Below are 25126 nucleotides of genomic sequence, written 5' to 3' on the forward strand. Positions count from 1 at the left end.
GTTTTCATTCCAGATTACATCTAAAATAAGAAAGAGAAAAAGGCAGACAGATTTCCTAACAAGCCATATCTGTTTATCATCAGTTGCCAAGAAACTGTACAGTAGCTTAGAGAGATGGAGTGGTTTTTTTTTTCTATGGCTTACGAGTCCAGACCAACAGAGGATCTTAAGAAAATGGGAATCCACATGTTTTCTAAAATTCATCTCTTGGAAATAACACTTTGACTTAAATTTATTTAGTGCTAAATTTTACACAGAATGATTTTTCCAGGACTAAAATCCTTAAAGAGGCATTCATGCAATAATGCAACCAGAATTTGTCTTCATGTCTGTAACGTCCCTTCTCCATTCATACAGCTCACAATCTACCAGCTACAAGGGCTTATTTGCTCGTATCTCTTCAAGACTACAAGAGACAGATGAAGAGAGTCTTTCCTGTACTATGGTCAGCCAGGTTTCATTAAGTAACCACAAATTAGAAGTCATTACTGATGCTTATGTATAAAATATTCCTGAGAAATAGCTACAAAACAATTGCTTCTATAGGACCTTTGTAAATCCGAGCCCAAAGTAATATAAAATATTATCAGCTTATTAGCACAATGCAATTCTTGAGTCAACAAATCCTTCATCACAAAAAAATGCAGGTGAAAAGATTTGAATATAGGTCAGCAATTGTTCTAGTATTTTCAGTAATTGAACCATTTCTCTAACTCTGTAGAAATAGAGAGGAACCATAAAGAGACAAGAACTTTTCTTTCTGGCAGAGTAATCACATTTAAGTCCCAGTCAGTACCAAAGTTAATCAAAGGAACGGGCATCATTACAAATATTAACTGTAATTCTAAATACCCTGCAATAAAATCTGCAGTTAACTTCACAATCTTTCAAAATATGGCTATGACACTTGAAAAAGTGATGTACTTGCAGATGCAATAGCTAAACCTAAAGCTATTTAAATATCTGCATTTAAGTGCTTTCTGAAACTGTTCTGTATTATTTGATGAATAAAATAACTAAAAACTATTTTCTCATAATCAGTTGAACCTACTAGAATAACCATGAGATTAAAAAACCCATCTATTGTCCTATCAAATTTATTTAAGTGTTGCCACAGATGACATACAGGAAACAAAACAAGATAAATATCAATATCTAAGCAATGTCTCCAAGAGCAAGTAGATTGCATGAGGAGATGTAAGTTTACGAAAATAATTGAGCAATTGTCCCCTGTCCCTTTAATGTTCTGAGGGTATTCGTATCTCTCCTAACTGAAGGGCTCGTTTATTCTGGCCCTGAAGTCAGGCTCAGAGTTGCTCCTGTGCACTCAGTCTGCTTATCTTTTAACTTACCAACACAGCTTTCATTAACATTTACAGAAATTTGTATTGGTTTTACATCAATAATTGTTTGCTCCCCTGAAAATATACTTCTGATGAACCATAGCTTTATTGCTCAAAGTCTTACCTCTAGATGCTTTAAGCTCTGCAAGTAAGAGTTACAGGACAAAATCTGCAAGTCCATATTCCGGATTTGGAACTGTCTAACCAGCTAGAGATAGCTTAACTTTTTTTCAAAATAATGTTTCACTTACAATTTGTAAAATAAAACAGCATCCTCTGCCCCAAGATTCATATATGCAAATATATTTTATTGTTTTTCCTGAAGCTAATTCATAACCATTCACTGAAGCATAGGAGTCCTCTCTTAGTGAGGAATTCTTTCAGATGGGTTATGCTTTGACCTCCTGCATAACAACAGATAGGTGAAGTTTGCAAAATATCTCAGAAAAGGTAGCTTAAATCAGTGCTTTTTCTGGGTATCCAACACATGCATCTGACAGTCACAGATGCCATGCACATGCTGCTGATGCTCCTGGACTGCTATCCCAGTTGTCAAGGTCCTGGTGAGATATGACACAAGTGATGCATGTCCAGACAGTTAATGTAATAAATGAAGCAAACATATAATGTGATTCAAACTGTGGGCCCCAAATATTCAAGCTTTTCACCAAAATTGTATTTAGGTCTAGAATTCCCAAAGTATATGCCGTTTTTAAAAAAAAAAAAAGCTAAATTCTCTGCTTGCCCAGTGTACCTGAAAATCCATCCATGTATGTCCATACATGGGGCATAATAAGTTCAGAAGAACTTCCACTATTTGGATGCAGTTCTAATAGGCATAATAATGTGTGATGCAGTCATCTCTTAACTGAGGCTCAGATTAAACTCTTGACTTTTCTTATAAAATATAGACGTGCAAACAAATCAGGATGCCTCCTGATCTCCCTTTCTGGGATCTTTTTGAGCCATAAAATTACTGTCCAAATTGTTTAATAATAGCAGCCAACAGCTGTGGAACAGATATGATACAAAAGATATACTGGTCATTTTGAGCAAATACGCCTTCTCCACAAACTTAGAGAAGAAATCTGTAAGGCACACACTCAAATGCAAAATTACAATCCCAGAGAGCAATACAGCATTAAATCCTCAGCTAACAAAACTGTTCTAGATGCAAGAGACCTACTTTTACTCCTCCTTTAATATCAATCATCTTGACATCCAAAAACTACTTTCATTAAAAAATAGCCTTTAGACTTTTTTTACCAGTATGTCACTGTAGTCTGCTTGCTGCTCCACTCACTGAGTTTTAAGCATTTCACTTCTGAAAGGATCAGAGGAGAGAAAGCCAAATAGACAAGATGGATTTTCACTTTGCTCCTTTTTATTTCCAGTAAATATTATTTTCAGTAAAAATATATAAATAAGATGCGCCAGGCCCAGTCCCTTTGAAGTTCTTACATCCTCACAAACTCTCACATCCCTCACAGAATAGGGAGAACAAGTTAAAAAGGGGAGCTGGGTAGCTTAACACCACATCTATCCCTAGCTTCTAAAATATACCTATGGGGCTAGAGATGGTCCAGGAGCCTGAAGCTGCTCTGAGTTATGTCTGGGACTCATTCCAGAAAAGAAACTGCAGAAGTGACATGAACTGTCTCTCTCCTTCCCAGCTAGGCCAGTGATTTCTCTGTTGCAGGCTTATTCTTCCTGGGACTCACTGATGAATCCCAGGCACACAAACACATCATGTTGTAAAGGAGAGACATTGTTATCCCTTGTAGAACCATCAGGCCACAGCAGCTTAAAGATTCCAGGTAGACTGTGCCCATTGCTTTCTGGAGTGACACAGAAGGAGGCATACTCCTAAGAACACTACTTCTGAAATGAGCATTATGCACTTGCAAATGAGATCAGTAGAGAATAGAACTAATGAGAGAAACTTCCACATTAAGTTTAATTTTTGTCAGTGGAAATTATTGTTCCAACACAAATTAAGAATATTCTCAGGATTACAAAAAATGAAGATGAAAAACAGTACTATCAGCCCCGGCCCTCTGAATGCTGAAGATGTGAGGACCAACCTTGAATTAAATTTCACTCAGTGGAGTCAGAATAAAGTGTAGAGCACAACAGGAATGTTCCCATCTCTCTTTTCTCCTCGGCAGTCAAATGTGCTTGAGCTACCAATACTGCTGTAGGTTTTAGCAAGAGACTATGACTATAAACCAGCTTTGGAGAAAAAACAATCTTTAAAAGGAAATTCTCCTCCATATTGTCATACTTATTCTTGTAATAGCCCACATCCATGTTGTATAGCCTCTAATTTCCATTTTAAATTATTCGGAGATACCTATCTGCTTCTTTATTGCCCAGTAATTATATCAAAGTGTTTATTTTTCTTTTTGTTTTTGTAAACTAGTTGCAGCAATGGAAACAAAGCCTGATCAATATACTTTGTTTAGCAAGTATAAAGTCCTTCATTTGGGCAACATTACTGAAGTGCCTATCACAAACTCTAAAGTAGCTGGAAGTTTAATTGATTCCTAGAAGTGCAATGAAAGTAGAGTAGATAAAAAATGACATTTGTTGCTGATGCAAATGAAAATGTTATAACAAAGCAGCTGGGGAGAATACTGTAGATGTTTACATTTCCCCAACATGCTTACATTGTTTCTTCCAAGTTTTCCAGGCAAAGTTCACCTAGTTTTGCTCAAGGCCTGGAATGCAGTGAATTGTGTATGGCACCTAATATTTATTCATGCCATTGTCAAGAACATCTTTGCAGCTCCTGCCAAAGTCTGTCATTGAATGTGTTTGTTCAGCTGCATGGCAAAACATAATACACAGTCATCATTTTTACTTCATCACCTACTCAATATTTTTCTTTGCTGATTAAATTAACTCATAAATACTGTGCTTTTCATGCCAGAAAATATCTTACTACATCCATTCAACTAACACCCATTTGTACATTTTTATGTTCTTGAACATTTAGCTACTTCAATAATTAGTTCTGAAACAATGGAAAAGCCAAATGCTCTAATTTACCGGAGACTCCAGAAAATCTAACACAATTCCAAAAGATGACATATTCAGGAAAAACTTTCTGCTAAGCTAAATTTCATCATTACTCACTATCAACTGTAGAAAGAATGGAGAAAACACGAGGATAGTAAAAGACTTGGTAAAAAAATGTTTAACACCTCTCTGCATTTCCACAGGAAAAAAACTGACTGTATTGGAGAAGACTGATTGCAGCACAGGTGCCAAAGAATAGTGTTAGGCTGTGAGAGTAAAACCAGAGCACATGAGGGAACCTGGCTTGACACTGCAGCTTCCAGCACAGTGATGTATCACCTTAGGTGTGCTGCTACCTATGGGAGGTAAAGCAGGGATATTCTTGTGCTGCAAACACATCTCCTGCCCTGCATGGCCCAGAAACCACAGCTTGCAGACATTTGACTTTGTGTCCGGGAATCAGTGGAAAATAAGATTCCCTTGGAAGGTCTCTGCCCTCTCTCTAGGCAGGTTTAATTTAAGAGGTGTTCCTCTTAAACCCAATGTTAAACCTTTTCAGTGATGAAGACTCAACAGCCCTTTCAAAACATCAGTTTTGCCATATTCAGAGTCAGAAAGCTGTTTCCTAAGGTCTAGTATGAATTTGCCAGAGCAAATCTGTTTATCTACCACAGAGAACAAATAATTCCTGTAAAAGGCTGCTGTAAATAAAATCAAAGGCTGTTCTCATGGTCCATCAGTCTTTTTTATTCTAGAGAAAGAAATACAATATACTTCTTCCAATTTTTCTTACATGTCATGTTGTTGTGACCTGGTTATTCTCCTCTGGATTCTAACTACCTTTGAGTCTTTCTAGGAATTTGGTGCCCCAAAACCTGACATAACACACAAGCTCAGGCCTTAACCAGTACTGAGATTGTTGTTTAAGACAATGCCATGCTGCAACATGGTGTCAAACAGTTGGAATACCTGAGACCTATCATTTTCCCTCTTTACTCGTGCCCTGTTACTCAGTTTTAAGAGGAAATGAAATCAATTTGACATGACTACTTACCGAAAAATTCATATTCATCAAGTGGATGAATTTCAAAAATTCATATTGGTTGCTACTTATTTCCCTCTCATCTTTTGGGGCTTAAAAATTCATTATTACTTGTGGAAAAAACTTTGGATAAACAGGCATCCAGAATACTTTTTCCTCTTACTCTCATTTTCAGAAAGAACTGGTGTCATATTCAATTTTAAAAAAATTTTCTCATCAAACTTTCCTGTGTTCTTCAAACAAATTTCAGGTAGCCATGATGAGATTGATTCTGGGATAATTAAGAAGAGTGTCAAGAAAATGAAAAAAAAAAAATTTCCTGCCCTTATGTTATCCTAGGTGAAGACTTTACCCTTTTCAGCTGGTATCAATTACACTAGCCAGCTGCTACAGTGGATGCATTCAGTAGAGTCCGATCCAATAAAAGTTAGAAAATATTTCAGCTGTCACAGCATCATATATCCTTTTCTCTTGAACTTGCTTCCTAGTTGTCTAACTCCAGGAGACTTTATCTTCCTGAAGACTATAATTTTACATTTCCTGCCTTGACTTTTCCTCGTCTTACGCACTGTGAGCTCTGTCCCAGTCGCACCCCAAGCGCTGCTACCCTCAGTGCCATGGAACAGCGCCATATCGTATGCACATTCCTCAGACCTTGCCTTCTTACCGCTCACGCAGAGCAAAGTAGTGACTGTTTGCTCAGCCCTTTCAATGTCCAAGAAAACCAGAAACAAACACCACTTGACTGAGTGAAACAGGAGCTTAGTGAACCCCAAATTATCTGCCTGACAATGTCTCCTTGAGACACTACATCTTTCAGGATTTTAGAGTCAAGGCTCAGTCACGGTGCGCACTTCCAGCCACAGTGTACGGCATGTATGGAGGCAGCCTGGAAATGTGAGCAAAACAAAGGAAGTAATGTGGAATAGGCCCCCAACCAGCAAATTGAGAAAGATGAGTTGTGACTTACCCAGTCCTGGCTGAGAGGTCTCATTAAGTCATAGGACTGAAAAGATATCTGACAAGAATAAATTATCTGATGAAGGAAATTCTAAAGTAAATCTGGCTCTGAATTCAAAGTGCAAACACAAGGACTCTGCAGCTAAGCTGAATTCAAATTAAAACAAGCCTGAGCTTCGCTGTGCTTTAAATAGAGTCCCTACACCTTCATTATTTAATATAACAGTTCTAAGGAAGGTGAATTTCCTGTTTTGTTTGCTGTCCTTGCTTCACACAAAGTAGATATTGTCAGATCTTAGAGGATGCCTGGGACCTGTTCAGCAAGTCCAAAAGATCCTTTTGCTGAGGTAGAAAGTGAGAAAGTCGCAAAAAAAATTGGAAAATAATCTCTATGACAAAACCCCATAAACCTTAGCTCTTTTGGAAGACTGATTCACCTTCAGTTCTTCCCTTTTAACTAGCATAACCAAGAACTTGCTGACCAATGCCTTTGCCAACAGTTTGATAGTTATAGCATATAGTTTTCAGGGCCTTAGAAGATTCTGCTACTTAATTATCAAAATTAGCCTTTGCTTGAACTTCCAGACTTAATGCATTGTAGGAGACTCTAGATGTCTTCTTTACCATCATGTACATGCTTTGAACTCAATTTTGGACAACTGAGCACATGATATCCTTTCTTGCGTTCAACCTGATTCTCCTTCCTGAAGAATCTATGTCCTTTATATTAATATTTCAGCCATATGAATTCTGCAATCAAGTCTCTGTTATTCCAGTTCAGCTGTACTCATAATCAAATATTATGATTTTCAGTTTTCCCTGTTTATTCTTTATTCTTGTCAGTGTCATTTTAAACAGGTCAATACTCATGACCTGTTTAGTTTCTTTTTGTTATGGCTGTATTATACCTATCTATTACATATAGGTTTTTACCCACATGCAAGTTGGTGGTGATTATTTTAGTGTATGTAGTTCTGCCAGCTCTCTCCTTAACTTCTAGATTAAACCATTCTTTCCAGGGTAGTAAATGTTCAAAGGTTTGTTTCCTTCTTTTACTGTGGGCTCAATATTTGCCCAGCAATTTACAGAATCTCAGTAACAGTCCAGGTAAACTAACATCCTTCCATAGTCATAGGCATAGCTGCACATTCATCTTCAGGCTCTAGCTAGACTCTCAAATGCAAGGATTTACAGGAGTTCCACCTGAGTTTCTGGTTCCCATATCTCAGTCCCTGTTCCACAGATCTTTTTATCTGCCCAGCATCTCTTACAGCAGTATCTCTGTGACAAGAGAGAAGGATGCAACAGGAGAGATCAATTAAATAGATGAGTTGCAGAAATAGGGCTATTTTGACCCAGATTTCTGGGAAGCAGCATGTCTTTAGAGGCATTCAGCAGATGTTACCACTATCCTGAAGATGATGGGACATCTTTGCCATTATTTTCCCTTTTTGGCAAAGTGTCTATGAATCTCCCAGCTCTTGACGGTTCAGGCTTTTCCACCATTATCACTGAGATAGTCTAGCTGTGGTCAGAGCAGGCTCATTCACAATGTTGGCAGGTGGCTGCCATGGGGTCTGACACTTTGCCTACAAAACACAAAAGACTAGACATGCCCTCCTTCAGTGGTGGCCACCATCTAATCTAGTTCACATTATTTGTCTAGTTTCTTCAGGGGTGATCGTATGTATCCTGTTTTATGATAACAGATGCACCTCTGCCTGACCACTTGCAGCTCTTTTCTCTGCTTCATAAGAGATTTTAGTAGCAACCACAATCCAAACCAGATGTCCCTTCCTACCCAGCCTTCTTTGGAAGAGAATGTAGGTCACACTCCTAACAAATTTAATGCAGGACCAGAGCCAAGGCATAGAGGATCAGGTCCCCATCTGGGCACGACATTCAGTTTCCTAATTGCTTGCACAAACCAGGATATTTTATGTATAAAGAATTACATTATTTGCTATGCTTCATGAAAGCATAGTAGAAAACCTGTAGTTTCAGGGTAGGAGAGAAAAGGGGAAGGAAGAGCAAGACAGAGGCAGCTTTAAACCATATATGTGCCTCTGTGGGATGCTTCAAGGGCTCAAGTAACTAAGTTCAGGTGCACCCTGAGGAGTTAATCGGCTGTCCAAAAGTCAATGGCAAAGTGAAAATCCTTGTTTCCAGGCAATGGAAGCACTCCCTCCAGTCTCAACAAAACCCCATGCCAGTCAGAAGCTTTTTCCACAGTTACTGAATAGCAGGAATGTTACCCTACCCAGATTTTTTAAACTGCTCCTTAGACCTCTGTAGCTGGAGTACAGGAACCACAGGCCAGGCAAGAACATGTCACTTTTTCCTGCAAAGGCTAACCTTCTCTTTGTCAAAGATGGAATAGCCTTTGTTTTAGTCATATGACCAGAACATAGCTATCACCTGGCCAAAATGCTGACTGGCCATGTACCTACCACCTGAGCAGCACTCTTGACATGTGGCAGCCATGCTTTCAGTCACCAGTCGCATGACAACTGGAGGTGACTGTTCAGCTACCAGAGATAGGGAGGAAAGCTAATGGGGAAGAGCAGGTCCTCAATTGTTATCTCTTTGAAGTTTTATTACAGCAGAACTTCCTTCTGAATATTTGAGTGGCTGCAGCAGGAGTGCTGCAGTTCAGCAGGTCTCTGTCAGACTCCCTCTGATGAACATTAACATGCAGGCTTGGGAAAAACCTCTCCTCTCCAAAACACACTAGGATCTGCTAAAGTACCCCAGACTTGCCTCTGCTAAGTGCTGTATGTACTGGGGAAGGAAGCCTTTTGTTACAGGTTTTACAGCTATTATTTGCTTTGGGTTTTGTTTTGTTTTCAAAGAAAGGAAAATAAAATTAATTTAACAAGTAGGTTTCAGATATTTTACAAGATAAATTGATAGGTTTTGTGCAGTGATTCTTATGTTTTTACATTTTAGTACCCATTTAAATTACTCTGTTAGTTCACAGTGTTGGGAAATCTGGTGAATGCATATGGAATCCTTAACTTGTCTTTGCAACTATTTGAAGCATTCAGGAATCTATCAACCAGGAAAGAGAACAGCATATTGCAACTACCATATGGGCATTAAATGTGATCTTGTCAAAGGAAAAGAGAATTAACCATTTTTTACACATCTTGTGGACTGCATTTTATTCTTTTACAATATGAATTGTTCCTAACCATGTTTTGTTTTTAAAAACTCATCACAAGGCAAGGAAATATCCAGGTTACTAAAAAACCTCAGCAGTTTTACGGTCTTCTCCAATGATTACCTAATACATTTGTCTCATCTGCTTTCCTTGTTGTGTGAAAACACACTGAGGAAATGTGTAAATGTAGCAAATTGTTCCCAACTCTTTTATTCACCTTTCAGCATGCTAGTTCCTTCCCTTGGCATTGATATCATTATGCATTTGTCAAAGACAGACTGTCACTTTAGAGCTTCTATTATGTGCAAGATTTGGCAGCACATTTTACCTTTGGGATTTGCTTATATCCTTTGCATGTTATTGTACTGCTTTGGCATTCAGCAAATTCAGTACACCCACTTCTTTGATGTTCATTCCAGCCCCTAAATGTGGAAACAATGACGGAAATTTTGGATCAAAGCATCCCATAGATGGCAAGCAACATAATTTTGTGATAACGTACAAGAACAGAAAGAAATCCCATAGCTAGAGTCTAAGCATGTAATTGTTCTACAATCTATGTAGTCTAACATTCAAGAAAAGGAAAAAGAAGGGGAATGAAGAATACAGAGGTTCTGCTGAATTCACAACAATAGGCAATTTCTCAATATAATTAAAACTTTTTTTTTAATATCAAATGAAAATTCTCATAGAAGCATAAGAATTCCTATGTTAAGAACAGAATTGAATGAGGAATGACAATGTCTGACTCATATCTGTTCTAGAATTTAGGAGAAGAACAACCTTCCCATTTTTTACTGTTTCCTAAAAAACAGTAGCAAGCATAAATACAGTAGTCAATTGAGTTGAATGCAAAATTTCATCTGTGATTTAAAATAAAAGAACCAGGAATATTTAAAAGAGCAAATTATTTTGAAAACCAGCATTCCCATTGATATTTGTAGTGAAAATGAAAATGGCTTGGTCTAGTTCATTTTAAATTAGGTTGCACTGACAATGAGTCAATCTAAATTCAGCTTTCTCACTGTTCATGTGGGCAGATAAAGGTGTGCAGAACAACTGAAATATTTGGGTTTTACTGGTGTTTCATTTCACACAAACCCAGATTAAATCAGATTAAAATAGAATCTATTATCAAATATGTGGGGTTTGTTTTTTTGTTTGTTTTTTTTTTGGGGGGGGGCGAGGGCATATGCTAGCGCTGGGGCAGCTCCTGGGCTGCTGCAGTCACCTCGGGGCAGGGCTCTGCCGAGGCACGGCCGGGGACCCCCAGCCAGCCCCCGGGGCGCGCGGGGCCGCGGCCCGGCGGGGCTTCCCGCCGGGTGCCGCGTGCAACAGCGCCACCCAGCGGCACCCGGCCGGCTCACGGCCCCGCCGTCCCGCGACAGCGCGCCGCAAGCGAAGGAAATGAAATGGTCACTCCTCTGCTCCTAGCGAGCTGCCCTCGGGTTGAAAGGCAGCTACAGAGCCCGAGCAACGCACCTTTTAAAATCTGCTCATTGTATCCGTGGGCAGATTTTAGCCCCCAGAGCAGCATCCTTTTCTGCGTTTGGGAGCTGTGCCCGCGTGGGGGACAGCGCTGAGCTCCAGGCTGAGAGCCTTCTCGAGTATGCCGAGCTGCACAGGGCTGGCACCACATCACACCTTGCCTGAAGTGTGTATTCCCCTCTGAAGCAAAACTCTAACGAATCTTAGCATCAATTACCACTTAGGGCTTCTGGTTTAATCCCGCCCTTCCTCCTTTATGCCACTTTCGTGTTATACCAACAGCTGTACTTCGTACTAGGGTAACACTCTCGATCGCTGCACTTAAAGCTCTAAAATTCATATGCAAATAAAGACACCCCCCACGACCAACATATATGCATGCATTCTATATAAAGCTACACAGTATAAAGGATTGTCACAGTAATTCATTCACAAGAGCATTAAATACCCTCATTACTTAAAAAATTGTATGAAGATGCACAACAGAATTTATGCGTTTGATAATTCCCAGCCTTGCAGTTTCCTTGTTTTGAGACAACCTGCCAAAGGCCTTTAACTACTTAATTCCCATGCAATAACTGCTAAGATATGTGCTTATTATTTTAATTATTTTAAGGATAGATAGACTAAACCACAGAAAGTTTAAATGACTTGCCTAAGATTATGTCACAAAGCAGTGACACAGCCAAGGAACAGATCATGCAGAACTGATTTTTAGTTTCCAATCCAGGCTACTAGCACATAGAAGGGAGTGTGGTTGTCTTTTTTATTCTAAGCAAGAAAATACAACCCTGCTATTTTAAATGTAAGAAAAGCCACAGAGCATCTTCCAGGAAAAAAGCTACACATGGTTAGAGTTTCAAGACTGAAGCAACATCTGCTCAGGGAAACAATCACATCAAACTTTTGCCTAAAATGTCTATCAAGGAAACAAAACCAATTCCTATCTCACAGGATCAATCCTCTGCAGGGCTTGAGCCAATGATAAGCAGAATGGACTTGCTTGTTCAGGGCCTGGCCCAGCAGGTCCTGGTGCAGGAGTTAGGCTTGTGAACAGCACTCGGGAAATACATAAGCATAGTTCCTTGCTAAAAGTTGTAACCATGTTCAACCATCCTCTTGAAAAGGAGCTTAATGATAAATGAACATGAATATTTTAGTGCCTTTTCTAAAGACAATAGGGTATTTCAGAGCCCAGAAGCTAGCAACATGCACTTTGGCAGACAAGTTCTTCTCACATCACATTCAGCCTCTCCATCCCCTACAGTGCAGGGGAAGGCCCATCTCAGCACCCATGGAAGAACATTTTGGTCATTCCACATTCCTCACCTAAACCTCTGCTCTCCTTTCTTGGTTTCATGGTGCCCATGTGCCCTTCCTGGCTGGCCTCCCCCAGGTGCCCCGTTGTTCCCTTCCGTAGGGCTGACCCACACCTTGCCCCAGCACCATGGCATCCTGCCAGCCTGAGGAGCAAGAGACTGGCACTGGAACCCTGCACTGGGCTCCTCACCCAGCCCGAAGCCCAGACATGTTTTGGTAACTTTGGGTGGGTTTTGCAGTACAGTAGGGACATCATCTGTGATGGTCAGTGTATGTTTGCTTCTAACCTTCAGATAACTGTGTACTTTAATCTATTGCCTAATCTAACAGTGCATTACACTTCTTGAGGATACTTTATACTTACAGGCAATGGTTTGATGAGATCATGCACAATAAACCTGTCTGACCAAATCCAGATTTTGGAACACAGCAAGAAAATTTGTTTTGGTCGACTGGACATTTTTTGTATCTCAGAACTTATCAGACTGTCCATAATAAAACATAAATTCTATAAAGTGGTAGCAGGTTTTTGATTTACTGACAATGGCTGGTTTAAGTTTTCACAAAAATATTTAGCTATAGGACAGTGTATTAGGCGTATTCTTAAAGGTAAATAACGGCAGCCAATAAAAGTTCAGCCTATAAAGGGTCCCATCTTCTAGGAGTTTTCTGCAACGAGAATTACTACCAGCATAATCATGGCTCCCTGCACACTAATATTTCCTCTGATACAGTATGATCAATGTTGTGGAAAAACATTTATTATATTTCTTCTAGCTACTTAAAGGCATTACTGAATTATGAGCATCGCAAAACGAATCCACTGTGCATTTTTTCTTTATGTGACGTTTTTACAATCTTCATTTTCTGCTTTGCAGCCACTGAGCTATAGTGATCACAGTATGCACCCTCTTACAACTGACACAGGGGCCAGGAACTCCTTTCTGCTTTATTACATTTGAAATGCACTTCATATGACAACATTCATTCTCATTCTGCATTGGACCCTTATTTAAACAGAGAAGCCATTTTTACTGGACCTGTACTTAAAGAGAGAAGTTATAAAAGAAATCAAAATGAGGGGAGAGGGTTTAAACAGCTGTTTCAAATATGCTTAGTTAACAGAGGTGACAAAGTTTTGACTCAAAAGGGACAAAACTGGACAAGGAGGTAACAATGCTTCCGTTAAGCTGTTATTAAAATGCTAATAACTGCAAAGACTACATAATTTTGAGACACAATGCATCACTGAGGATATTTTAACTTCACCAGAACAAGAAATAAATGAGTAAGGAAGGAATAAATGAAAGCTGAGTCAGGAGTAAGGTTCAGCTGCATAAGATAAAAACTTGCAGTCCATCTAATGGCTAGCACTCACTGCAGTTGCAGGCTCATTAAAACTTGTGGTAGGAAGTCAGTTAAAATAATAGTGAAAGAACAGCAGGTTCATTGAAATTATATTTTCCTTTGGTAGAAGAAAATAGAATGTATCTCTTCAGAAAATATGCCTAATAATTCATATGTAAATGTATTATTCTCTATAGGGATGAAAGAATTACTCCCTTCCTGCCTTCAATTCAGTGATTCATCCATATCAAAGTATAAATAGAAATAGAGTGAGGCAAGAGAAATGTATAAGTTTGAGCACGTGAACTTGTGATTTATGGCCTAGAGCTACAACCAACTTTATTACAAAAATGAGTTCACCTATTATAACCTTACCCCAGGCTCTCTGGAGATGGGAGGAGGTTGAGCAGCATTAGAGTATCAAGAGGTGTTCACAAACAACTCCAGTCTCATTCTCACTTCCCTTTCCTCTCTTGCCCTTAATGCACACATATCATCTGCTGCCTCCTTTCCTGCTCCTTGATGTAGGCACATCATGGTACTTCTCACTGTCTTCCTGTGGGAATTGGCCACGGCCTCATTTGTCATGAGCTCCGACTGAAAGGTTCCTCTCATATTTTTCACTCTTCTTGTTTGAAGGACAGTGCAATTCTGTGAGTGACCCCTTTGATAACCCTTGAAATTTGCTAATGTTGGTTTTCTGCACATTGCAGCTGGTGATGAACAACTGACCACCACCATTGAAGCACTGCACAATACAGCAAGTAGGCTTTGATTCTGTGAAGCTATTGCTCAATTTCCAGCAACTTTTTAAAGAAATATAGATCTGTGCATGTTTCATGGAGGTTGTGTGTCCATTTGCATTACTCCAGATCTCTGTCTTTAAGTCGTCTAGTGGTAATCCTACTTAAGACGAACTAATACTCTCTAACTGCCATTAGAAACAGACTTTTGTTTCATAAATGCAGCCAAAACAGTAGACCCCATAACAGGTGGTTAGCAAGGGCAGTGGTACCCCTAGCTATGGCCTACCACACAGGAATCCTGAAGTCATCAACAGAGATGACATTTCTTCTAGTGCACAGAGACGCTGCAAGCTTTCCTCTAAAGAGCTTCACTGCCAGTCATGGCCAAACTTCTTGTAGCACGAATGGAAGTGACACAGAGGGCCCTGCTGGCATCCTGAAGGGTCTGCAAATTATGAAGGAGCTGTGTGTGTAGTATGAGGTGATCAACATCACAGCTACAGGACATGGCCTCTTGAAGGGCCTTAGGTGGTTTCTCTCCAAAACAGTAGCTATTTTGATGGTGTACAAGAGACACAAGACTGGCTGTCAGCCAGGTTTTAAAGCATAAATAAGCCATGATCTCATTTTCATACAGTCTTTACAGGCGACAGCAGCATGTATGAGTGACTGCTGTATTTAGGAATGACAAGATGGGCATTATTAATAGCTTAATTGACATTAATGCAATTACCCCTATTCTTATTACAGTTAGTAGAATTATACAGAAAGCACTGACTGAGGCTTCATTTTCCCTAGAGCTACCCAAGGATACAACATTTTCCACCACACCAAATCTAGTCTTTGACATTAGATACTTAGCTGCAGAGTCATTCCAGTAAATCATTATAAATGCATTATAATAAAGATGTTATGAGCTATTGGATATTAACCCCCAGCCCCTGAAGAGAGATAAATACACTGGTTGCAAGATTTCTGCTTTTGTTTTGTAATGACAAAGACTTTTGCTTACAACTAAAGAACTATAAAATGTTATAATTTAAAAAAACAGACTTCATCTTTTCTGGTCAGATTAACGGTAAACACACCCTCAACATAGTAAAAATATATTCTTACAATATGAAGAACCAAATCTTGGTCCATCGCAATCAAGCTTTTAATTTAAAGATGGGTATTGGTTTGTACACTGCTTGGACACACTGCTATTGTATTTGTGTATGCAAATCTCTCTCTTTAAATATCTTACAGCTCCAGGAATTTGGCTTCCTTTAAAAGTTTTGTTGGTTCATTACTCTTGGTCTCTCTCCAATATGGAAATGAGAGGCTCAGGACTTCCAAGTATTAAACTTTTTACATCAGTCATGAATCAAATCAATTTCCAGCACAAAAGGAAACAGAGAAATAGAAGCATCACAACCATACATTAATTATACAGAAGTAGTACATAGGAGCATTTAGGCACCATGCTGGGCACTGCATGACATAACAAAGCAATGGCACATTGCTTTCTCCACAAAGAAATTGCAATGCAATTCAAGCAAGGTAAACACAAAACACTAATGAGTACATGGCAGTCATGATGAAGACCAAGAAAATAATTATCACAGAAGAACATGTAAAAAACCTAAACTGGAATCACAAAATTAATTTTCAAACCAAATATGAAGTCCTTCCAACAAAACACGTTAAAGAGACTACCCATGTGGCTCCATGGTCTCCTGGGTTTAGTTTTTTCTAATTCATTAAACCCAGTTGGTTGGGATTTTGTTTGATTAAGTCTGAAGTCCACTGTAATATAAATACTGTAATATGTAATTATCATTATGTATACTCATATGAGTTTCAATGTCTGTATTAGCATGTGCACATGTTGGTATACACATGTGTAGGGAAAGGCTTGCTCATGTTCCCATTTCTTATTACCTCCTGACAGAAACCTGTAGACACATGGATTATAAACTTTTAAAACTCATATATCATTGCGGTGCATTCAATTTTTAGTGAGTCTTTCTTGGAGGTGACTGAGAATAAATTCAGCTTGAACTGGTCCCAGAAAGAGATCTGTCTCCAGTATAACTGACTGCTCAGCTGTGGTAGTTTGTCAGCTTTCAGGCCAGGGTTCATGTGCCTTATCTGTCCTGGCTATGCTCCTGATCACAGCTCACCCTCCCAGAAAGAACAACTCCCATAATAAACAGTGAATTAAAAATGAAGCTTTAGCACCAACCAGGCACTTCTTATCTTGTAAAGTCTTAAGTCAGGTACTTCATTATGCTTCAGCTCTTCTAAAACAAATACAGATCTGGCATCTGGTGAAAACACTTCCTGGGAAGGTTTTATCTCTTTTAAAGTGAAACTCTAGACAAGGCTATAGGATATAATTTACTGTTTTAATCGAATTCTCAGTTTGCAATATGCATTGAATATTTTTTGAGGATAACATGTAAGTGTTTGCAAAGCCCCTGTATTTTTTACAGAAAACATTTACTTTTGATTACTAAATCATTAATCACTGAGGCTTATCAGCTCTGGGGGTAAAATAATCAGGACAGTAGTGAATGTCTTGCCTATTGATCTCTCCAAAGCAAAGCTGGAGGCCTACAGAGAAGATCCTATGGCCGAGTAAAAGGTGTGAGAATTTCAGGAGAGGTGAAATTTCACTGTCTGTAGAAATAAACAGATGATCTAATGCCTTTTTTCAGCCTTCAAGTCTGGCACCATTTAATTTATAATATGCACAGAAGGTTTTAGAGAAGAAAATATTTAAGTCTGTGTTATTTACTTCATTATTTCACATCATATAGCAAAGAAAAAAAGACAAAAGTAAAGCTACTCATGTACTGTCCTAATTAGCTGAGCTCCAATACTATAAATCCCCATTCTCCCCTCAGAGTAGAGAACAGGAACTTCTGCAGCATCTGGGAACTGCAGTTATGGGACAGTCTGAACTCCCCTGCACTGACTGATTTGTAAGGTGGACATCTGATGCTCAACTCATTGAATTCAAATCTAGCTATGGAAGATAATCTCTGGTATTAAAGGTGTAACATAGCTCAGAAGACATGGGTACATTTCTTGGCTCTGCTTAAGATTTCTTGTGCAATGGATCATATATGGAATTATTTTCATAAGTAACTTGACTTAGGAGAACAGGATTTTTCAGTCTTTGCCCAGATGACCTCTTGGCTTTGCTTCACAGTCCCTTTTGGAAAAAGCTGCAGCAGCTGAAGAAATCACTAGTCCAGAAATTACTGAAACAGCAACCCACCCACTCTCTGAAGAATGTGTGGAGCCCATTGAAGAGGCACAGAGGGGTGGTGTGTAAAGTTCCCAGCTGCTGAAATTCATTGCATTACATACTAATATCTTGAAAAAAAAAAAAGTTAAAGTGACTATACCAGGCTGTGAACAATGGCAAATGATGGCTTTGATTCACTATTCTACTTGGACTTGGCTGCAGAAACAGAAGTTATTGCCCCCCTTTGGCAGTTACTCAGTCACTGCAGCTAAAATGGTGGCAGCCTATAATCCAATTCTGGTTTTTAGGCTATAATCTAATACTGATTTTCTGCCAGGTGTCTGGAGCTATCATTGCCAAATATCTGCAGTGAGTTACTAAATATTCTAGATAAAAGTGAAAGCTGACAGAGGTAAAAAAGAGAAACCACAGATTAAGATTAGCTTGATGGCACCTTTACCAGAACAGAGAATGGAGGGAATAATAGCCTTAAAACTTGTTATCTCACCTGAGTACCAGCCAGCAACAGTCAAAAACAGGCAAGTCCCAGAAATGACATCTAATGGATTTCTGACAACAGCTGCATGGTAGGTAAGGTAGAGGAGACTCACAAGCCAATGCCAACAGTGAAGAGGTTATTGGATACTACCTGTAGATTTACTCAAAATTTTGTTTAAGAAGATCAAACCTTGCTGTTGCGGAAGCCATTCTGACAAGCTCAGCTTTAAATACAAGCTGGAAAGGGGCTATTTGTGATAGTAGCAAAAAGGAATTTATTCTTTTTCTGGAAGGAAGGAAATTTGTTGGAAGAAAAGGAACTATCACAAAAAAAAATAAGCATCCTTTACCAGCTCCTAGGATAAAGGAAAATTTGTGAGCATCACCGTAGGAAACACATTCGTACTTTTGAGGACTGTTCAATAGATAGGTGTGAATTTCTTAATTGGAGACTGTCCTGCTGTTACTTTTGTTATTAGTCTCAGTCCTGTTTGAGGCTTCTCAGACTTACTAAAAATACTAGATTAATACACTGCTTTGCATACCAAACAATAAACCTTACTGTGCATTTATATAGAATTTAAAAGTTTTATATATAGTAAGTATCACCAGCATGTATTGAATCAAAATAGTCCCTCTTAAAACAAGTTAAATGAGAAGTAGTGCAGAGAGGAAAGAGCTGCTTCTAACCACTGTTGATTACATCAACTCCAGTTTTATCTCTGTTCCCTGTTTTGTTTGGCATGTCAAGGCTTTGCTCACACCCAGCCCCCTATGAAATGACACCCTTAAGCTGCACCAGGCTTTTCCTGCAAGCAACGTGACTTTCATACCAGCTCCCTTTCAACTTCAAAAGTAAAAAAATTTTGTAGTTATTAATGATCCATTCTTGTGACTATCCATGGGTGAAGGGCATTTGCCTCACATCTTTAATAGCAAATAATTAATGAGGTGTTGGAAATTAACAACAATTAACAATGCCTGGGAACAACAGCAGAAGGTGTTTGATCCTCTTTAGATGAATTTGAGAGAATTTGTTCCTCAGGCTTGTGCCTGCAAGGAGGGAGAGCTGGAGGGGGATTTCTAATGCCATCCTCCTTCCTCTACATTACCTCGTTGAATGTCATTACAGGGACTTGTCAAGCAGGAAAGAGCACAGGAAGGCCTGTGTCTCTGTGGGACAGAGACTTCAGTTCTGGCTGCCACAGGGACTTGGAACCTGAGGTTCACAGCCTTCAAGAAGAAAAACCAGAGCTTTCTAAGTGGGATCATAAGCCCAGACTTTTTGCAGTAACTACACAATTTCTGTAGTAAATACAACACTTTGGTCTTTTAAATGCAAATATTAATGGTGCCATCATGGTTGCAGAATATCTGCCTGCCTTTTGAACAGAGAGAAATGCTTATGGAAGATGTTGTACCATAGCTCAGGCAACATAGCAAGAATATTCTGGGAATATTAACTGCAGCCTTGTTTTGTCCTTTTGGTGTTGCCCAGGCATAGACAAGATACTTGATCTAATGGGGTACAGGCTTATGTTATATGCAAATAAATCACTTTATTAAACAGCCTAAATAGTCATAAAAATGTTCAAGATGGTCATAAGCACACATAGGAAGAAGAATAGAAATATTCCCCTCTAAGTGATATATTTACCATCTTCAACAGAAATGAAAAGATGAAATTCAATTATGTTTTTCCCCAGCTGCCACTCAGTACAGCAAACAGGAAAATAAAAATTTTAAGATAAGCAGTCAAGTCCACAGTCTAACTTCTCATCATGATTTTGCAGAAAAATCTGCTATAATTGAACTAAAGAACATAATTTTGTCTGTTTACTCTCCCTCTAAATTTGAACAAGCAGCTGTGGAATCAGCTAGGGCTGACCTTTCCCATTATTGGGGACCAAAAGAAGTATAGAAGTTGTTCAGGAATATCTCCAAAACACACAAAGCTTCTTCAGCCTTCTAGCTTGGAATCCTTCACTTTTAGCCTCTGGGATGTAATTTAAAGTGTTGCCCAATGCCCAAGAAAAATCCACAGCATACAGCAAGAAAACAGAGGAAAAGTTCTTTCATCTGAATAAATCAAATGCAATAACATTTCAATCTCTTGATTTAAATATGAAATTGGGAGTGCCTCATTTCTAAGAATGAAATTATGCAGTAGAACTGAATATCATTCAGTACATTACACTCTGCCTCTTGCCTTCGTCCAGTTGAACAGAAAACACCTGGACAGATAATGTTCTCTATGTAAAATATCAATTTGCTCCTACCATGAGTTCAGTCAATGATCCCAATTTACAAGTTATTTGTGCATCAACCCTGAATTTCTACATTTTTGGAACATGATGTTACTATTGGCATTTCTATATTCAAAGGGAAATTTCAGAAAGGACAAGAAGAAATGATATCTCTTTTTGCACATGTTTAATGATGGAGGTTTAAGACACTGGCTCCAGAAGTAATTTTTTCTGTTTTCTTTCTGTGTAATGTGATGCAAAGACTAGAGTTGATCGTTCCATTTCATATGCAAATTCCATATTCAGGAAATGTAATAGAATGCACATCAACTGTTTTTCGCCTTTGGTTTCACACTGTAGATCTAATGATCAGTAAAAGATAATGAATGTACATATCACTTCCCAGTATTATACTCACAACTTTATATTTCAATCAGGCACTACCAGGTTCTACAATTTATTACCTATATTACTCATATTTGCGATGGGGAAACCTCAAAGTAACATTGCAAATACTGTGTCAGGATAAAAAATATACATAGAATGCATATCCTGCAATACGTGAAATGATAATTTAAAAAAATTAGTTTGTTTGTAGCACAAACTCAAGCGAAGTATGGTAGATGTTATTCTACCTTGCTCTCCAGAGCCACATAATATGAAAAACACAAAAATAAAAGTGTAGCAGAATATAAAATTCAGACACCAGGTCTGCAACTATAGGATTCTTTTCTGTAAAGAAAAAGATGGGGAAAGACTGGAGAAAGTTTACAGAGACAAAGCAGATACAAGAAACTTCAGAGGCTTCCCTGTGAGGTTAAGCCTCCACTTTTCAGGGCAACTGCTGTGTACAAATTTGTCATTCAGTGCACTGGGACTAAGTGATGGGAGCTCTATTTCATTTATATCCTCAAACAAGGGTCAAACACTGTACACCCAAACTGATAGCAGACAGTTTCGGCTGAGCAAACCAGGTAGTGAAGGAATGCACTTCAACTGGTTTTAGCATCCCATTGGCTTTATCTGGACTTCTAGGCACAACAGCATGCATGGTATTTATGGCTTAAAAGAATTTCCGTCTGTAAGTTTATCACCTTGTAAAAAAACAGTGAGAAAAGGACTTAGATATACCAAAAGCAACTTACAACAGAGCAGATAGATTTTTTTTTCTCACTTTGCACACCAGAAAGCCTATTAGCATGTTGTTATTTAAAAGTTTCATTACTAGAGCTCTGCTGTGCTTCAGAAGACCCAAACTGCTTCAGCTCAGCAGGTCCAGCTACTGCTTCACTCTGCCTCCAAGGTCATAAGCAGATGTCTGGGAGGAATAAGAGGGGAGACATGCTTCCCTCTCTTATTTTCCAGCCTCTCTTTACTTTCAGCCTGGTGACATTCTGTAAGCAAAGTCATTCTTGCACATTTACAAACCATGAACGAATCTCTCCACCCCCCTTTTTAGCCACTGTAAACTGTAATTATCGACAAGATGCTCTGTCAATGATTTCGAAAGATCTGCTATCCCCAGCATAAAGGATCCCCCATTCTTTGGTTTTTGCTATATCACACAAGTCTAATTTCCTACTAATCTTGTCACAGTTTTCTTAGTTGTATCACACAAAGCCCGAGTGTGCAGTCGTCCTCCATGCAGCATTTCCACAGACTCCAAATAGTGCAGTTTTGGGAGCTGAGTTGAGTACCCTGAATATGTCACCAAACCAGCACACTTCTCTGACAGATTTTTTTTCTGCAGAAGACCAAGTACATGAAGCTGTTACTGTAAACTACATTATTGGGCCGAGTAGAATCATAGAATGATTTTGGTTAAAAAAGATCTTTGAGATCACTGAGTCCAACCATTAACTTGCATGATCAAGAACCAGCACTATGGGATTAGCATTACCATCAACTGATGAGCTTTTATGCAAAGCTGGGTGCGTTGCTAGGTTTTAAATAGAGCACAAAACCCCATGTGACAGATCTAAACATATAGGAGAAAAGATTACCTATAAGGATTAATTACATTAATTTAGACATAGAAATACGTGACTTGGGAAGTAAATTCAAATATTATTAATATAGACCTTGCTTTTATAGAATCCCTTCCTCCTTTCATTGATTTCAGAGAATCCAGAGCAACTATCCCAAACAATCTTTTCCAGAACCCCTAGAGAAAATTACACTTCACCATACCATCTTTCCTCAAAACCTTCTTAATGGGCAGAGCTCACATACAGATTATTCAGAGTAAGGGTTCCAGCCCTACTTGCGTTTGCATAGTGAGGTCATACAGGTAGCAGGGTGTTCTCTAAGTGTCAAAATTACCTATAAATTACAAGATAAGTTAAAAACTACTTGTAAGTTAAACTGGCAAAAGAACAGAAAACAAGTTTACAAGGGGGGAAAAATATTTAAAAGGGTTTTTGCTCACTCTACAGCACACCATGCAGTAGGAAGTTTTTCCCACTTCAATTTGAACTGTGTTTCAAGCAAAAGACATTCTTTCCTTTCTAGAAAATTGAACAAGTAAATGAAAAGCAAATAGACAAGTAAGTTCAAAACACATTAATTCACATCCTTCATTAACTAGTTAGCAAAATGCTATCCAAGTTTTGTTTATTGCCTTATCTCCCACTGAGAGCTACATAAGATCCCTCAGTTAAAAGTATTCTTACACAGCAGTGCAGTCCTTCCAGGTAAAATAGTCTGTAGAAAGCAGGTAAATATAACATGATATTCTGGGTATTATACTGGAAATGGTGCAAAGCCATCTGTTAGTGAATCATCTGATGGTACTGATGATGTCATTCACAATAAAAAAAGAAATGAGAGGATTGTCAACAAAGTCATAAAATGAAATTATAGTCCCCCTATGTGAAGCAGAATCTAATTGCGCACATTCCTTGCTTGTGTGTGCCCTCCCCATTGCAGCTGTTTGCCTACCTTCTGTTGCAGATGGTTCAAATCATTTTGTCTCCTCCAAGGCCTCTTCTATTCCTGCTCACCCCACATCACCCCTTTTCATTCCAGACTTTTGTTTTAAGGAGACTAAAACTATTGCATGTTCTTTGCACAAACAGAATGCGTTCTCAAAGCTTATACATGGCGCAAACATTAGTTTGCATGAGCCAAACTTTGGGACAGAAGTGCTACCTCACACTGAAGTCTTACACCTACTTGATAAGAGGGATAGTGCAAGGTCAGGACTCAAGGACCAAAGCACCTTTATTGCAACCTTCCTGCTCTTCCTCAATCCCAGAGCTCACAGATCAGGACATTTAATCAGGGATACACAGGACAGGAGCCCCAAATACACACACACATATGTAAACATGGACAGAGTCAATGCCTCAAGTGTAAATCAACTTGAATGTCAGAAAAGGTTCACAAGTTTAATCAGAAGGGTAAAACAGGACTCTTCCGCTTTTTTTTCTACAGAGATATTATCTGATAAAAGGTTTACAGCAAATCATCATATTTGGCATAATATTTTAACCAGTTATGATATGTCTCTGTGTTTCCTACTAAAAATGTTTTTCTTTTTACTATTAGTTGGAAGGTTTTAAAGGAAAAACAAAGAACTAACAAGAACTTAATGGGAAAAAAGGGTGGGATTTTTAAAATTTATGAGAAAAACTTACAGTAGTTTGCAAATTACAACACACATATTTATTTCCCCAAAGGCATATTGGTCAAAAAGGATGGCAAACCACCACCTTGCACTGATTTAAGCCCTTTAGTATATCAACTTCCCAACTGTTTCATTTATTAGGAGAGTTCTCAGAAATAACTCATTTTAGGAATGTGATCTTGTATTATAAATATTGTCTGAACTCTTCCAAGAGGAATGTTTTTTACTGCCATTTCATATCAGACTGGAACTGGACAGGTTTGTAAAATGTAAAGTTACTACACAGTAACTTCAAGCTATACTAAGCAAAGATAAAACAATATCACTAGCTCAGTGGGTCTGACATTTTATACACAAATTTAAGTTCACAAAAGATGTAAACACAAAGCCCAGATTTCTGTTGAATGTTTTTGTTACTGGAAAAAAAGCCTGCCTAAATGATAAACCCAAAAGCCAATAGTAATGTTAAGCAGATACATAAAACTAGATTAAAGGCCAAATTTTCAACAAGGTTTGGTCTCCAAGTCATATTGATATCCCTACAGTTTAGCCAATTTACACTGGAATCTGGTGGAAAAATTCGGCCACATAGAACTGTGATACAGTTGGGCACTTAAACAGCATGCACATTTTTACAGTCTTCTGCTTTTTGATCAGGAAAAACTGTATCCATTATTAAAGATTTGAGTAAATACTAGACTTCAGAAATCCTAGTATTACATTCAGATGCATGCCATAATCTCATACTAAGGCTGTTCTTACCACTGCTACCGATTTCCTCCTGTTTTAAGTGAGAGATTGTCATAGCAAAAAAATACCATTGCTCTTAAATATACTCTGTACAAACCACAAGATTAATATTTAAACTCTTAGTCATGATTCATATACCACATCAAAAAATATTTACACAACAATCATTAGCATTTCATTAACTAAACACTGGCAGGGTCTTGCATTAGGAGCAAGTCCAAACAAAGTTAACTCTTCAAAAAGGGCTTACAGCAAGGCGTCTATGTCATGGGTGCTAAGCAATTCTGGATTCTCTTGAATATTCTAAGCAACAGAGGATGTTCTCAAGGTGGGAAG

At 38.6% G+C, this 25126-nt stretch overlaps 1 long non-coding RNA gene across 1 annotated transcript in view; it reads right to left on the minus strand.

Moving 5' to 3' along the window:
• Positions 1-7399: 7399 nt before the first annotated feature.
• Positions 7400-25126, minus strand: part of LOC137477196 (uncharacterized) — a 39019-nt gene continuing 21292 nt past the window's right edge. The window contains exon 2 of the long non-coding RNA XR_011000873.1: positions 7400-7647. This is a non-coding gene — a long non-coding RNA (uncharacterized lncRNA). The remainder of the gene's footprint in view (positions 7648-25126) is intronic.

This window comes from Anomalospiza imberbis, chromosome 7 (genome assembly GCF_031753505.1).
Source record: "Anomalospiza imberbis isolate Cuckoo-Finch-1a 21T00152 chromosome 7, ASM3175350v1, whole genome shotgun sequence".
NCBI classification, from domain to species: Eukaryota; Metazoa; Chordata; class Aves; order Passeriformes; family Viduidae; genus Anomalospiza; species Anomalospiza imberbis.